At 49.3% G+C, this 13152-nt stretch overlaps 3 protein-coding genes across 3 annotated transcripts in view; 1 reads left to right on the top strand and 2 right to left on the bottom strand.

The window, feature by feature from the left end:
• The window catches only part of KCTD17 (potassium channel tetramerization domain containing 17), a 357579-nt gene that overhangs the window by 271488 nt on the left and 72939 nt on the right, over positions 1–13152 (bottom strand). The gene's annotated exons all lie outside the window — the stretch shown is intronic.
• Positions 1–13152, bottom strand: part of MPST (mercaptopyruvate sulfurtransferase) — a 462750-nt gene that overhangs the window by 237716 nt on the left and 211882 nt on the right. The window lies entirely within an intron of this gene.
• Positions 1–13152, top strand: part of TXN2 (thioredoxin 2) — a 393736-nt gene that overhangs the window by 66497 nt on the left and 314087 nt on the right. The window lies entirely within an intron of this gene.

Here is a 13152-nt window from a genome sequence, read left to right on the forward strand (position 1 = left end):
CATGCAACCCAATTAAAAAGTGGGCAAAGGACTTGAAGAGACATTTCTCCAAACATGATATACAAATGGCCACCAGGCATGTGAGAAGATGCTCAGCACCATTTGCAATTAAGGAGATGCACAGCAAAATCACAATGAGGTGCCTGTATACTCACCAGGATGGCTATCATCCAAAAACATGAAAATAAGAAGTGTTGGCAAGGATGCTGAGAAATTGGTACCCTCATATATTGCTGGTGACAGCATAAAGTGGTGCAGTCACCGTGAAAAACAGTTTGGCCATTTCTTAAAAAGTGAAAATGCCAGGTGCAGTGGCTCACGCCTGTAATCCCAGCACTTTGGGAGGCCAAGGCGGGCGGATCACATCAGGAGATAGAGACCTTCCTGGCTAACATGGTGAAACCCCGTCTCTACCAAAAATACAAAAAATTAGCCAGGTGTGGTGGCACACATCTTTAGTCCCAGCTACTCAGGAGACTGAGGCAGGAAAATCACTTGAACCCGGGAGGTGGAGGTTGCAGTGAGCTGAGATCGCACCACCACACTCCAGCCTAGGCAACAGAGCGAGACTCTGTCTTAAAAAAAAAAAAAAAAAAAGGACACAAGTTTCTAGGACATGAGTTTCTCTATGTTCCAGAAATTCCATTCCTATGTGCATATCCAAGAGAAATGAAAAAACATCCACACAGAAACTTAGATACAAATATTTTTGGTTTGTTTTTGTTTTTTTGAGACAGAGTCTTGCTCTGTCACCCATGCTGGAGTGCAGTGGTGCAATCTCGGCTCACTGCAACCTCTGCCTCCCAGGTTCAAGCGATTCTCCTGCCTCAGCCTCCCGAGTAGCTGGGATTACAGGCATACACCACCACGCCCAGCTGATTTTTGTATTTTTAGTAGAGATGGGGTTTCACCGTGTTAGCCAGTCTGGTCTTGAAATCCTGACTTCAGGTGATCCACCAGCCTTGGCCTCCCAAAGCACTGGGATTACAGACGTAAGCCACCGGGCCTGGGCTTGTATACAAATATTTATAGCAACAATTATTCATAATAGCCAAAGGTGAAAGCAACCCACACATCCATCAATGGATAAATGGATAATCAAAATGTGACATACCATACAATGGAATATTTTTAACCATAAAAAAGAATAGAGTATTGATACATGCTACAACTTGAGTAAACCTTGAAAACATTATGCTACGTGAAAGAAGTCAGCCACAAAAGATGACATGATAGAAGATTCCTTTTATATGAAATATCCAGGGCTGAGCACAGTGGCTCACACCTGTAATCCCAGCACTTTGGGAGTCCGAGGCGGGTGGATCACTTGAGGTCAGGAGTTCGAGACCAGCCTGGCCAACATGATGAAACCCGTCTCTCCTAAAAATACAAAAATTAGCTGGGCGTGGTGGCTCATGCCTGTAGTCCCAGCTACGAGGGAGGTTGAGGCAGGAGAATCGCTTGAACCCAGGAGGCAGAGGTTGCAGTGAGCCGAGATCGTGCCATTGCACTCCAGCCTGGCGACAGAGCGAGACTTGGTCTTCAAAAAAATAAATAAATAAAACAAGTAAATACATAAATATTTGAAATATCCAGAATAGGTTAGACCGTAGAGAGAGAAGACACATTAGTGGTTTCCAGGAGATCGGGAAGCAGAGAATGGGGAGTGATTATTTAATGGGTGCATTCTGGGGTGGTGACAAGTTTTGAAGCCAGAGTTGGTGGTTACACAAGATTGTGAACACGCTGAATGCCACTGACTTGTACACTTTAAAATGGTTAATTGTGTGTCATGTGAATTTCACCGCAACCATCGTTGTCCTCACCTATCTTCCCCGTTTGATTCTTAGGTTTCCTGCGAGCTGGAATCCTTCACCATTGTAACCCCAGCACTTCATACAGTCCCTGGCACAAAGGAGGTGCTTAATACAGCTTTGTTGAGTAAATAAACACAGAAAACAAAGCAAAACGGAACGCAAAGCACCTACATACGGAGAAAATTATGCCTTTCTATAATTAGGGGCAGGGAGTGGAATCTGAAGAATAACTGGGTTTATTTTGTGTGATTCTGTGGGCACAAAATCAGGACGAACTAGTGAGATTGAGAAGGCAATGGCTCTTGACTAAACCTGAGGAAGCCCTGTCTACCTTCAGACCTGTAGAGCAGTAATACCGGCTGTTCTGCAAGGCAGTGAGCATCCCGACATGAGAGGCACGCAAACGGAGATGAGACAACATGTCCCCTAGACAACACGTTCCTCCCAACTCAGAGACGCTGTGATCTGAGATGATGATTTACAGGTCATTAAAAACCCATTTAGCCTCCTGCTGGCACCTTGTTACCTTGTCGAATCAATCATTCACCAGACATCTACTGAGCACAGGTGTCACACGGATGGATCCAAAGAAAGTGCCACTTCCTAAAGAGGCAGAGAAGTTTCCAGGCCGTTTTTATTTTCTGCTTCCTGACCTGACCCAGGGTTCAGAATGCCAGCGGAGTTAAGGCTCTGATAGGCTGATGTCACTGGGTTCAGAGGAGATGAGCTTGCAGTTCACGTCCCTCCTGTGGGCTGCTCTGCCTGGGCGGCTGTCCCTGCAGTGTGCCTGCCACCTCCTGGCTCTGATGGTGTCTCCTGGTGGTGGCATCACCACCAGCTGCTGCTCCTGATGCCGCTCCTCTGGGCATACCTTAGTGCCCACACCAGACCCCAGCCTCCCTCAGGGTCAGGCAGCAGTGTGCAGACAGGCGGCGGTGTGCAGACAGGCGACGTGCAGACAGGCGACTGGCTGCAGCAACGCAGAAGGGCAGAGGTTGAGAAACATGACAGGCATCTACAAACATACTATCGCGTGTCCTTTAAAATACTGAGGCTCTTCTGTAGTGACCTGGGGACATGCATATGCTGTGGAGTTTAGTTTCTTATAGGTGACATTATATATGATTACCCAGTGATCATCACTGTTGCCTACTCACCACTAATTCTCACCTCTTTCTTTCCATCAGAAACCCATTTAGAGGCAGGGCAGCAATGTGCCCTGTGGAAAATATTCCCCTGATCAGAGGACACAGTTTTGGTCTATGGGTGTCCACAGACAACCCTGGGTGGGGTTTGCATGGAAGCTTCTGGAGAAGCAGAACCTCTTAGCCTCTGGCCTTGGCCTTCCTCCTTTGCCATGTCTAGGATGCAGCCTTGGTGCCCAGAGATGGAGCTGCCTTCTTACAACCACAGAAACTAAAATTGTAGCTGATGACGGTGGCATTAGAAGTCCAGGAGAAGCCTGGGTCCCTGATGGCTCCTTAAAGCCCTCCCGCTGGCCTGCAAGCTGCCAGCCTAAGGGCAGCTCGTGCCCATAATCTCAGCACTTTGGGAGGCCAAGGTGGGCAGATCACTTGAGCCCAGGAGTTCGATACCGGCCTGACCAACATGGTGAAACCCATTTCTACTAAAAATACAAAAATTAGCCAGGTGTGATGGTGCACACCTGTAATCCCAGCTACTCAGGAGGCTGAGGCAGGAGAATCACTTGAACCCAGGAGGCGGAGGTTGCAGTGAGCCGAGATCGCACCACTGCACCCCAGCCCCGGCGACAGAGCAAGACTCTGTCTCAAAAAACAAACAAAAACAACAACAATGAAAAAGAGTGCCTGTGACAGGAGGAAAACAGGCCCCTGTTTGGTTAAGTTGCTGCAGTCTGTACCTGAAACAGACTTAATTCTAACCAATGCTGTAGAAATCAAAGAAAATTTACAACACGTAGTGCAGTGGGTTGAATAGCACTCCCCAAAAGATAGGTCCTCTGGAGCCTCGGATCGTGCCCTTATTCGGAATAAGGGTCTTTGCAGATGTAATTAAGGTAAGGATCACGAGATGAGATCCTAGATTAGGGTGGGCCCTAAATCCAATGACAGGTGTCCTTAAAAGAGACAGAAAATGAGAAGACAGGCAGAGGCCCGGAGAAGAAAGCCCAGTGAAGGCAGAGGTGGAGGCAGAGGCTGGGGTGATGCTGCCACAGCCAGAGACCAGCGGCCAGAAGAGGCAAGGAGACAGTGTTCCCAGAACCTTCACAGGGGGCCTGCTGATGCCTGGATCTCAGGCCTCCAGAAACATGGAAGAATAAATCTCTGTCCTTTTAAGTCACCTAGTTTATAGTAACTTGTTACAACAGCCCTGAGGAACCAATACAGGCAGAAAAAGGTGCCATACAGGGTACGTTGGCATCCACCTGTAGACCCAGCTCCTCCAGAGGCAGAGGTGGGAGGATCGCATGAGCCCACAAGTTTGAGTCCAGCCTGGACAACATCGGGAGATCCTGTGTCTCTAAAAAAAAATAAAAAAAGGTACCATAGAAGACGTGGCATCTAAGTTGGGTATTTGAAAGACAGATCGTTCTCACGTTAAGCAAGAAAAGGGCCAACTGGGTGCAGTGGCTCATGCCTGTAATCCCAGTACTTTGGGAGGCTGAGGCAGGCAGATCTCCTGAGGTCAGGAGTTCGAGACCAGCCTGGCCAACATGGTGAAACCCCATCTCTACTAAAAATACAAAAATTAGCTGGGCGTGGTGACGTGGGCCCATAGTCCTGGCTACTTGGGAGGCTGAGACAGGAAAATCACTTGAACCCAGGAGGCGGAGGTTGCAGTGAGCCGAGATCACGCCATTGCACTCCAGCCTGGGCAACAAGAGTGAAACTCTGTCTCAAAAAAAAAAAAAAAGAAAAAGAAAAAGAAAAAAGAAAAGAAAAGAGAGAGAGAAAGAAAGAAAAGAAAGGTCAGCATTGAGTCTGTGCTCAACATAGGCCAGCTGTGGCTATCAGAGGTGCTCAGAGATGGGAGAACTCAAATTGCTCAGAAGCCCCCATGGCTCCAAAATTCTCTGACCACCTTAAACCTAGTGACTCTCAGTCATTCAACTGACTTTCAGTCACAGAAATGTATAGAAGGCCCTTGGGTCCATGGGACTTGGAATTCTGTCCAAGGGGGACAGAATTCACCATATAAGTGTTTACTATCTCTCTGGAAAGTTCCACAATGCTCTTGCTCTTAAACCCTTAATACTCTTAAATACTCTTAGTCTGTGTAAGAGAGAGTGCTCCTGACCAAAATCGGCCAGAAGCCCCTCTAAGGTTCATCCTCCAAAATAAACTTGCATTTAACTGTTGAGCCACTTTTCATGTTTCTTTCCTCTTTCTTTAACTCTTACAGGTCATAATCACACCTCCCTCACAGGGCTGTTCTCTGTTCCCCACTGTCTCCCTTTTGTTGCTCCTACTCTGTGTTATTTTAGTCAGCATCAAGAGGCCCTTCCAGACACATGAGTAGCAGACTGTAATAGTAATCGCCTCATGCCTTGAGCACTTCCTCCGTTGAATATACTTTCCATCCAAGCCTGGGTGATGGATCTCATATCCCAGATACTGGGGGGCCTGCACCCCTATCCCCCTCGCCCTGAAGACCTAAGTCTCTTGTCCAAGGGCTGTGGGAGCCCACTCAGCCCCTGCACAGGCCAAGACAGAAGTGCCCGAGAGCAGTGCCCCACGCAGCCCTCGACCAACACAGAACAGTGAGCTGGATCAGAACACACCAACTTCCTCCCCTCTACCAGGATGATCTGACGTCAGCTCCAGGCAGTCTCCCGAGCCCGGGCAGGCCTGAACCTCTGTAGACCACAGGTGGTGGTGGTGGGTTCATTCATTCCCCCTTCCGCCTTCCTCCTTCTCCCTCTCTCACTTGTCCACTCCCCTGGAGGTGCTTTGGGAGTCACTTTACAATAAACCACTTGTACTCTAGTCCTTGCTGTGGGTTGGCTACTGGGGAAGCCCCACCAAGGCAGTGTTGGAGTTGGGGATTATATGTGGTTTATGTAATCCCAGAGCCCTAGCTAAACTGGTCTATCCTGTGGGGTTATTTGCACCACAGTCCCGATGCACGTGCAGTATTCAGGGACACAAACTAGAAAGCAGCCAGCTCTCCGCAGCCCAGAGCGAATGTGGCAGGGGACCAGGTCCTTGAACATCGTGCTGTGGAAACAGAGCGTGCTCTGATGCTCTCTGTATTCACCAGGGAGCCGGCAGGGCCGCCTTGGATTCGCTCCAGCAAGAAGCCTGCGCCCCGCTCTTACCACCCCGGCTTTTCCAGGTCTCGGGCCACTTGTCACCCTCTCCTCTAGCGCTCACATCTGTTAATTCTCGAGGAGTGAGCAGAGGGCAATGGGCTGGGCAGAGTGTTTCAGAGACAATTCTGGGATGCCTGCAAAGCTCACCGGGTGAGCCAGCGCCAGATGAGAAATTGCTATGCTCCGACAGTTTTGCAAAATTCAAAGCTTTTTGCTGGAGCAGAGGGTCAGTTCTTGGAAGGTTTCTTGCATAATCATCCAAAACGTCACCTTGTCAGCATCACCAGAGAGACCATCTCGGATGATCTGGGGCCAGCCCTTTCTCTGCATTTGGAAAGATCTTCAAGAATGTGAATCAGAGAGGAAGCGAGGCCCAATTCTTCTGCCACCATAAACTGCTTCAGTGGGCATTTTATTGTCATCAAAAGGAAATTGCCTACAGTTCATGGGCTTCTTACAAAGAAAACTTCCAGTCCCTGGTAGAGATAAGAGTGTTTTTATTTATTCATCCACTCCTCTATTTATGTAACAACTGTGTGCCCTAAAGTAGTAATAACGGGGAGCATTACCCAGTGTTTACTCTTCGGCTGGGCCAAGTGGTGTCCGTGTAGAATCCCATTGAACCCTCACAGCTCTCAGGGATAGGTCTTAACATCAGCCCCACTTCACAGATAAGGAAACAGAAGCTCAGAGAAGTTCACGAGCTCTCCCGAGGTCACCAAGCCAGTAAGCCAAGGGGGTCAGGTTTGGAGAGAGAAGATTTCAGTTCTCGTCTCAGTCCTTCTTATTAGCTATTTCGTGTCCACGTGTCATTTGGTGCATTTAGCTGAGCCTCAGTTTCCTCCTCTGGAAAATGGATGGAGCCCAGGTAAGAGTTACCAGACCAGGTGAAGTCCAGCAGTCGGGGAGTATTTTACACAATTCAGGACTCACTCTCCAGCTCAGCATATCCCAAAACTGTGTTTTCCCCAACAATGATTAAGTTGGTAGGATGTTCAAAATCTTTCCCAGCAAGGGAGATGGGGATACTGAGAGTGGACCACAGACACGTTTTTTGCTTAGACTTTAAACTCAGACCTGTTGACTTAAATGTCTGCCCTCCTGTCCCTCTACCGGGTGCTCATACCACTGAGCACACCACCCTTGAGTGGAAGAAGTTGAAAGCGTCTGGGTTGCTCTGCATCTCATCAGCTTCCTCTTTGACAGTGGGATGCCTCCTGCCAAAACAATCACGCCTGTTTACAGCTCCAAGAGGCTCAGGAGGCAGCCTGGAGTCCCGCCCCACTGGCCCAGTCGGATAATGCTCTTCTCTCGGCCAACCTGTGTTTCCCCTGCAGTTCCATTGGAGAAAGCCCCCCCCGCCACCCCAGAGCTTTGTAGCCTGAACATCTAATGGATATTTTCACAACCTGTTAGAAGGCTGCTGAATTCCAGCTCCCAGATGCCATATTTGGGTGCTGACAACTTGTGCCAAAAATGTTTGGAGGAGACGATGAGGGAACCAACTTCTGAACGGAGCTGATCATGGTAGCCGTGACAGCTGTTACCTTTGTCCAGCATTTAACAGTTTGCAAAGCATGTCTTAGGCATTACGTGGTGTCAGTTTTGACCCCTGTGGTAACTCTTTAAAGAAGAGGGAGGTTACAGGTATTATGGTCCCAAGCGCAGCCATATCGAGTGGCCTGCTGTCTGTCAAGTCACAGAGAAAGTGCTTACCAGGAAGCCCCTGGAGGGAAGGGAGGGTCAGGATGAGCCCTAGGGGAGCCGCTTCAGGAGCGGGGAGCAAAGAAGCCTCCAAGGTAGGGAGAAAGCCCAGTGGAGGGGGGAGGAGCAGGAAGAGAAGCAGAAGAAGAGGGATCTCCAAGCAAGGCAAAGGAATGGCAGGAGGTAGCAGAGGCTGTGCCACCTCTGCAGAGATGTTCCATCAGAGATAGTGTGGCCAGTGGCTAAGAAGGTGGGTTCATGGCTAGTATATTGCTGAACTTCCCTGTGCCTCAGTTTCCTCATCTGTAGAATGGGCATAATGATAGTCCCCACATCATGCAGTTACCATGAGGCTTAAGTGCTTATTCCAGGCTTGCCACATAGTAAGTGCAAAGTGTCCCCTGTCCTAAAGCCCGGCATTGGACTTGACCACCCAGCCATGAGTGATTTTTTTTTTTTTTTTTTTTTTTTTGAGACAGTCTCACTTGTCACCCAGGCAGGAGTGCAGTGGCGCGATCTCAGCTCACTGCAACCTCCACCTTCTGGGTTCAAGTGATTCTCCTGCCTCAGCCTCCTGAGCAGCTGGGACTACAGGCACCCGCCACCACACCCGGCAAATTTTTGTATTTTTAGTAGAGACGGGGTTTCTCTGTATTGGTCAGGCTGGTCTCAAACTCCTGACCTCAGGTGATCCACCCACGTCAGCCTCCCAAAACGCTAGGATTATAGGCATGAGCCACCGCACCCGGCCTGGCTGTTATTAGCATGTTATTAACTGGTATCACGAGCGGCTCAGTTTGAGAACTTGAGAACCAGTGGGTTAAGATAATGATTCCTACAGAGACCCACACTAAAGTGCAGTCTTTCTGACTCATATTTACAGAATTCCTACTATCAACCAGGCAGCGGGATATGACGGCTGCCAAGGAAACATGGTCCTTCCTCAAAGATTTGCACCAGTAGGTAGAAGAGGCTTGCTCTGGCCAGTCATTTAATCTCCACTACAAAATCCCAGGACCAGGGATCTATTCATGCTCCCATTCCACATGGGAGGAAACAGGGACAGAGAACTGTAGTCAGCTGCCCAAGGTTACACAACAAGGAAGCGGTGGAGCTGGGATTTGAACCCCAGGGGTCTGGCTGGCTCCAGAGCCTGCATAGTGTGCCCCGCCAGTAACAACAAGTGGTGGTGACTGCCACTGGTGTCCAGAGTGTGCAGGATGTGGAGGGCAAATGATGTTTGAGCTGAGAAAAGCTGTCGTGCAGCTACAGGGTGTTATATGGAGTGGGGACTGGGGAAGGGAATAAAAGGGTATAGAGTCAGGGACCCACGCAACTTTGTCTCTAGCAGAATTTGACATAGCTCCAGGCTGAGGCACCCGGAATTCCTTGGCCCTCCTTGAACATAACCACACAGGCTTTATGCGTGGAGTGTGGAAAGTGGGCAGCGAGGGACGGCGGCAGGTGCGAGAAGAACCCTCCAGCAGGACTCAGGAGCTCTGGGCTCTGGGATGTAAATCAAAGCACCGTGCCTCAAAGGGAGGCGCCCAAGGGATGTCTCAGCCTCTCATTCTCAGTTGGCGAGCAAATGGACAGCGATGCACTAACGTGGCACGTTCTGGAAAAGCAGCTCTTGGCTTCTGCAGATGGAGTATCTCGGGCTTTGAAAGGGGGCTTCCGGGTGGCTCTGGAGGGATGATTTGCTCAACTTTAAATAAAAGCCGCAGCAAAGTAGATCAAAAGACGGCAGCCCTCCCGCCCTCCTGCAGCAGGTATTTTCCCGGCTGCTGCTGCCCCCTGCTGACAGAATCAGGACATCGCGGCCTCCGTGCCCCGCCGAGGCCACAGCTCAGGCCTCCACTTTGCATTCCAGGCGCACAGAAGGTGAGTCAGTCCCATTTCCTCTGCCCTTTATTGAGATGGCCACCGCCAAGCACTGCATCAGCGGAGACATAAACAACCAGGCCCACGTGAACAGTGGAAAAAAGAACAGAAAAGGTCATTACCAAGTGAAGGCAGTGCACCAGATGCGACAGTGCATTATAGGAAATTGTAAAACAGAACTGCACCACCGCATTATAAATCCCCCTCCAGGGAGTCATGGCCACCGCAGTGGCTGTTCATCAGAACCGATGCTCCCTGAGTCTCACCACGTGTCAGGAGTGCTGGGGACCCCTTGCATGTGGCGACTCTTCTAAGCCTCAAAGCGCCTACCGGAGCAGATGGGAGGAGACTGAGACACAGAGGAGAGGTGGCAAGACAAGGATTCAAGCCCAGGAAGCCCGAGTCCCATGGTCTTGCAGATTTCAAGTGCGAAGTCAATATCCTTTATTCAGTGGGTTCATACATCTAAATCAGTGCTTCTCATCCCTGGAAGATTTTGCCCCCCAGGGGACATTTGGCAACGTCCAGGGACAATTTTGGTGGTCTCAGCAAGGGAGCTTGCCCTGGTATCTAGTGGGCAGAGGACAGAGATGCTGTCAAACATCTATATTGCTCAGGACAGCCCCCATAACTAAGAACACTTCACCCCTAAGTATCAATAGTGCCGAGGTAGGGAAACCCTGATCTAAATACATAAAATTTCTACAAATCTACTAGCACTCTCTTTTTGGCATTGCCTCTGACATGACGGCATTTGAGCAAATCTGCTTTAATGTGTGAAAGGTATTCTTCTTGAGAATTCATGCAGAATAACTCTCAATTATTTAATTTCCCCTAAAACCTCCTATTTACCCAACTGTTGGATTGCATCCAACAATTCTGCTACTACACCCTGTGAATGACAGGGCTGTGACGGGGCCCAGGCAGCAGGAGAACCCCCTGGCTGTCACAGCACAGTGGCGAAGGGGCTTGGGCCCTGCAGTGGGGATGATCAGCCCTGGCGCTGTGCGTGGAAGGTTGCTGCTGTCCCCCGCAGGGAGCCGCGGCTCATCCCGCATGCTGCTCTTCAGGGATGTCTGGACGTGTTCAGCCCCAGGATGATTGAACAATTCCTGGGAACAACTTGTCAGCAGCTGCCCCTCCACTCCCCTCTTACCCAAAGCCCTGGTAATCAGCCCCAACAGTCTAGTCCCTGGCTTTGGGAAGCAGGACTGTTAACCCTTCCTCTTCCACAGAACATATGGGTGTAACTAGGGGTGCAGGCTGGGGGTGGGAGAGGACCCAGGATCAGGTCACCCCATATGAATGGTCATTGCACACCTCCCAGCAGTAAGCCCATTGCCTGCCCAAAAATTGGTATTCAAGAGTTGGTGCTTACTGAATGAATGAATACACAACTGGAAGGGTAAAGTCTATGAGAGTCATTCATTCATTCAAAAGTATTTACCGGGTGCCTCACCATGCTGGGGACTGTCCTAGATACTGGGTGAACAAAAGAGACCAAGTGTTGGTTCTCATGAAGATTACCTTCTGGTGGCGGGCGACAGATACCATACAAAGAAACTAATAAATATGGAATATAGGTGGCCCTCTGCATCCACGGGTTCCACATCTCTGGATTCAACCAACTGCACATTGCAAACATCTGGGGAAAAGAAAAATAAAAAAAAAGCAACAATAAAAAATAATACAAATAAAATACAGTATACCAATATTTCCATAGTATTTCCATTTTATTAGTTACTGGAAGTAATCTAGAGGTGACTTAAAGTATACAGGAGGATGTGTGTAGGTTTTGTGCAAATATTACACCATTTGATATAGGGAACTTGAGTAGCCCCGGATTTTGATATCTGTGGTTCCCAATCCCCCGCGGATACAGAGGGCCAGACTGTGTAATCTCTGGCAGTAGTGAACGCTACAAAGAAAGTAAAGTAAGTCAAGGAGATTGAGACTGACAGATTGGAGGCGATGCTTAAATTGTGTGTTTGGGAGGGCTCCCCGAAGGCATGACATTTGAGCTGAGATCCGAAGAGCATGAAGGAAAATCATACAGTTTCATTGGGAACAGTGCGTACAAAGACCCTGAGGTGGGAACGTTCCCGAAGAGCTTGAGAAACAGTAAAATGGCCCAACAGAGTAGATAAAGGTGGGTTCTGGCATTAGCTAAGAAAAGCAGTTCTCAACATGAGCATCTGTTGGAGTCACCAAGAGGGCTTATGGGGTTGCATGTTTCTGGTGGAGGAGGGGGGAGCGGTTTATCTTAGGATTGTAATGTTTCTGATTGGAGATGTCATTTGTGGTTTATGGTCATTTTGACATTAGCCCTTAGGTTGATGACCTTTGGGTTGGACTTAGGCAGTTTCTGATCAAGGGGAACTTTAAAATGGCGGCGCTTCTCCAAGTTGGCGATGTCCCTGCTCTGTCATTACCCACCTTGCAAAATGAAGGAACGGAGGCTTCAGAGGCTGCCCCGATGTGTGTCTGTGTCTTAGCTAAGTGGAGCTGCCTCAGGAGGGTGACGCACTGAATGGGGCCCCTTATGGGATTAACAGGGTTACTCATGGTGAACAGGTTGACCTGGGGGGGAGCTGGCAAGAGGGAGGCAGAAGACCAGAAAGAAGCTTTTTGCTCACCGGACCTGGGGTGTCTGAGACGACTCACGTGATGTCACCAAAGAAGAAAAGCAGTTACGGAGAATGAAGGAGAAACAGACCTTTACTGTAACACCAGGAATGAACTCCAAGGAAAGAACATTTCAGACAACTTGCATTTACTCTGGATTTGCAGCTGAAACCATCAGTCATTCATAGAGTGTGTGTTTATTCCCCAACACAAGGCTGGCGGCCACCCTGAGATGGAGAGTGGCAGAGAGGTGGAATGTTCTAGGCGTCTGGAGGGAATGTGGAACTTTCAGGCAGGTACCTTTGCTGAGAGGCTGCTCTTCCCTTCAGCGTCAGCCATCAGAGATCCCAGGGGCCCCAAAGGAGTGACAACAGGGGGTACATTCGGCCAACCAATGACAGTGATGATAAACCAAATCTGTCCAGATAAGCTTCCGCTCTCCCATCCACCCCACAATCATGTATGCACTTACTATGTCCCAGGCACTTACAAGTTTCTCTCCTTCCATCCCCACAATCACCCCACGAGGCAGGTTCTCCTAGGCCCATCCTGAGAGACTGAGGGATGAGATGACTTGCCTAGGTCAGGGAGATGGCAGTGATTTAGGTCTTTGACCCCCAACCACGTGGAAGAGGCACCCCCAACCCGGTAAATGCGCACAGAGAGCCTCCCTGGGTGATGGGCAACGAGGTGAGTGATGCATTCTCCTTTTGCAGAGAGTAAATGGACTAAGAGGAAAATACGACCTCAAGTTTCCAAGTCTCACCGCTCAGCCCCATCAAAGTGTACTTGTTCTCCCTTTGTTCACAAACATCACTTTAAACACTT

This window comes from Macaca thibetana, chromosome 10 (assembly GCF_024542745.1).
Source record: "Macaca thibetana thibetana isolate TM-01 chromosome 10, ASM2454274v1, whole genome shotgun sequence".
In the NCBI taxonomy this organism is placed as follows: domain Eukaryota; kingdom Metazoa; phylum Chordata; class Mammalia; order Primates; family Cercopithecidae; genus Macaca; species Macaca thibetana.